The sequence below is a fragment of the Moschus berezovskii genome, chromosome 11 (genome assembly GCF_049115385.1).
Source record: "Moschus berezovskii isolate FMDL1 chromosome 11, NW_MosBer_1.0, whole genome shotgun sequence".
In the NCBI taxonomy this organism is placed as follows: domain Eukaryota; kingdom Metazoa; phylum Chordata; class Mammalia; order Artiodactyla; family Moschidae; genus Moschus; species Moschus berezovskii.
The window spans coordinates 101145037-101148720 of NC_142470.1; the positions used below are offsets into that span (position 1 = coordinate 101145037).

Below are 3684 nucleotides of genomic sequence, written 5' to 3' on the forward strand. Positions count from 1 at the left end.
GGTGTTGGAGAAAACTCTTGAGAGTCCCTTATACTGCAAGGAGATCCAACCAGTCCAGTCTAGAGGAGATCAATCCTGGATGTTCATTGGAGGGACTGATGCTAAAGCTGAAACTGCAATACTTTGGCCACCTCATGCAACGAGTTGACTCACTGGAAAAGACTCTGATGCTGAGAAAGGTTGGGGGCGGGAGGAGAAGGGGATGACCGAGAATGAGATGGCTGGATGGCATCACCAACTCTGTGGACATGGGTTTGAGTGAGCTCCGGGAGTTGGTGATGGACAGGGAGGCCTGGCATGCTGTGATTCATGGGGTCGCAGAGAGTTGGACACGACTGAGCAACTGAACTGAACTGATGATCCCATAGCCATTTTCTTTATTGCTTTGAGTTCGAGTTTATACACCCTTTCTGTGTTTCCTGTCTAGAGAAGATCCTTTAGCATTTGTTGGAGAGCTGGTTTGGTGATGCTGAATTCTCTCAGCTTTTGCTTGTCTGTAAAGCTTTTGATTTCTCCCTTATATTTGAATGAGATCCTTCCTGGGTACAGTAATCTGGGCTGTAGGTTATTTTCTTTCATCACTTTAAGTATGTCTTGCCATTCCTTCCTGGCCTGAAGAGTTTCTGTTGAAAGATCAGCTGTTATCCTTATGAGAATCCCCTTGTGTGTTATTTGCTGCTTTTTCCTTGCTGCTTCTAATATTTGTTCTTTGTGTTTGATCTTTGTTAATTTGATTAATATGTGTCTTGGAGTATTTTACCTTGGCTATATCCTTTTTTTTTTTCTTTAAAATACATTTTATTAGTGGCAAATGGAATTTAAAGTGAAGCAATTTTTTTCCAGAGAGAAAGTAAGCCCTGACAAGTTATAAAAAAATGAGCAGATATGTCATAGCAAAAATACTGTCTCCAGTGTTAAAGAGGCTAATAGGAATACTCTCCACCAAGGAAATGACTTTCTTTACCATGTGGACCACAGTGGACACCCAGTTCAGCTGGGGGAACCCACAGCACTGGGCAGTCATGGATGCTGTTAAGTCGGGGTCATCTGGACACTGACTGGCCCTTCCTGTCATAGGAGAGGCAGAGAGGTCACAAGCCCCACGGTTCACTGTGAGGAACTGGGGGTCTGGGAGGCGGAAGCTGGCTGGGGGCGGAAATCAAGGTGAGCAGGCTCAGGAGTGAGCCCAAGAAAGCTCTTAATCTTGGGAGGGGCTCCAGGGTGCCCATGATGACCTTCACCTGCACTGAGAGCCAGGGGTCAGAGGAGGGTCCTTTTACAGCATCTGGAAACACGTCCGTATTGGTAAGTCAGAAAAGATCTGCACTTTCTTAACAAAATCAGTTTTTCTGTTTCTTTTACCTAATGTTCTTCTGACTCCGAATGAGCTCTGCAACATTCAACATTCCATTAACTCTGCTACTCTGTCCCCGCTTCACCGCTTCCACTGGCTCCTTCCTGCCTGCCTCAGCCTGCACTGGGTGCTGCCCCAGAGCCCTCTCCTCCGAACCGCCCACACCCTTGAACCTACAGCCTCTGTCACTGCTGTAGGTCCAACTCCAGAAGCTGTTCCATGCATCGAGGCCCTTTCTGTACTGTTAAGATCTTGCTGTTTCTTCTTTCTAACCTCAGACAATGGGGACTATTCATGAGGAAGGCTCCAGGGAGTTTGTCATCTTCACTGGTCTTATTCTGATCTTAACATGGGCACTTCTCATACACTTTGGAATCTGCCCCCAACCAGACACTCATCAAGGCAACAAAGCAAGTGACAGACTGCAGAATTTTTCCATTTCTAGATCTAATTGATAAAGCTAAGTCTCCACACCAGGAGACGGTGCATCACCTCCAAGCTAGCTTCTAGAATACAGCTTCTGGGGGCTTAGGACAGGTCAGTGATGCTCGTGTCGCCGAAGTTAATTCCTGAGTACAGCTTGCCGTCCTTTGCGGCCGCCCAGGGCATGGATGTGGAGGTCCACTTCACCGCCCACTCCCCTGCTTTGTTGACCATGATGATACCACCTACGCCTTTGACCTTGGACTTCATATGACACAATGATGCGTCAGCAGCTTCTTCTAGTGATTTTCCCTGTTCCACGTGGAAGAGTGCGAGTCTGGCCAGATTCACCTTCAGTATGCTCTCACCATGCCCTGTCGTTGAGACGGCTCCGATGTCATTGTCAGTGTAACCTCCAGATCCTATACACAGCGTGTCCCCGACGCGGCCCAGCATCTTGTTGACGATGCCCCCCGTTGAGGTTGCGTAAGCCACGTTTCCTTGGCAGTCCACGGCAACAGCACCCACAGTTCCCAAGTTTTTCTCACAGTCTGCTTTCTGAGCATCTTTTTCAAGCTTGTCTTTTTCCAGGCGTTTTTTGCTTCTTTCTGTTACCAGTTGTTGTCCAGGAATTGTTGGAACCCCATTGGCTGCTGCAAATTTTGCTGCACCTTGGTCAGTGAGAAAGCAGTGAGGTGTCTTGTCCATAACAAGTCGTGCAAGTTTAATGGGATTCGCGATACAGCAGACTGCAGACACCGCCCCTGCAGACAGGTCTTTCCCATTCATGACACTGGCATCCATTTCAACCTCCCCATTTTCGTTCAAGACAGATCCACAACCTGCGTTGAAATCCGGATCGTCTTCCAGCACTGCTACGGCTCCTTCCACCGCGTCAACGGCGCTCCCTCCCTGCTTGAGAATGTTGTAACCCACTCTGGCGGCTCTGAGGATGCCCTGGCGCACCCGCTCTTTCCGGTCCTTGGAGATGCTGCTGGCTCCGCCACCGTGGACCACGACGACGATGGGGTTCATGGCGATGGATCTGAGGACGCCGCAGGAGGCGGAAGCCGAGGCTTCAGGCTGGGCCGAGCCGCCCAGGCGGCCTCGGATGCTGCACAGGCGGGTCTCGCTGAGAAGCCGCTCTGGAAACCGCTCCGCCGGCAACCGCTCGGTGGGCAACGGCTCCCTTGGCTATATCCTGTTGGGGACTTTCTGGCTTTCTTGGACTTGGGTGATTATTTCTTTCCCCATTTTAGGGAAGTTTTCAACTATTATCTCCTCAAGTATTCTCTCATGGTCTTTCTGTCTTCTTCTTCTGGGACTCCTATGATTCGAATGTTGGAGCGTTTCACATTGTCCCAGAGGTCTCTAATATTGTCCTCATTTCTTTTAATTCGTTTTTCTTTTTTCCTCTCTGTTTCATTTATTTCTACAATTGTATCTTCTAGTTCGCTTATCCTGTCTTCTGCCTCTGTTATTCTACTGTTTGTTCCCTCCAGAGTGTTTCTGATCTCATCTATTGCATTATTCATTGTATATTGACTCTTTTTTATTTCCTCTAAGTCCTTATTAAACCTTTCTTCCATCTTCTCAGTCCTTTTCTCCAGGTTATTTATCTATAACTCCATTTTGCTTTCAAGATTTTGAATCCTTTTCACCATCAAAATTCGAAATTCTTTATCAGGTAGATTCCCTATATCTTCCTCTTTTGTTTGGGTTGGTGGGCATTTATCTTGTTCCTTTACTTGCTGGGTATTTCTCTGCCTCTTCATCTTGCTTATATTGCTTTGCTTGGGGTGACCTTTCCCTCTTCTGGCCGTTTGTGGAGTTCTCTTTATTATGTAGTTTCCTCGCTGTGTGTGGGGTTGGACGGGTGACTTGTCAAGGTTCCCTGGTTAGGGAAG

At 47.7% G+C, this 3684-nt stretch overlaps 1 pseudogene; it reads right to left on the reverse strand.

The window, feature by feature from the left end:
• Positions 1–810: 810 nt before the first annotated feature.
• Positions 811–2892, reverse strand: LOC129539234 (isoaspartyl peptidase/L-asparaginase pseudogene; annotated as a pseudogene).
• Between the last annotated feature and the right edge of the window lie 792 nt (positions 2893–3684).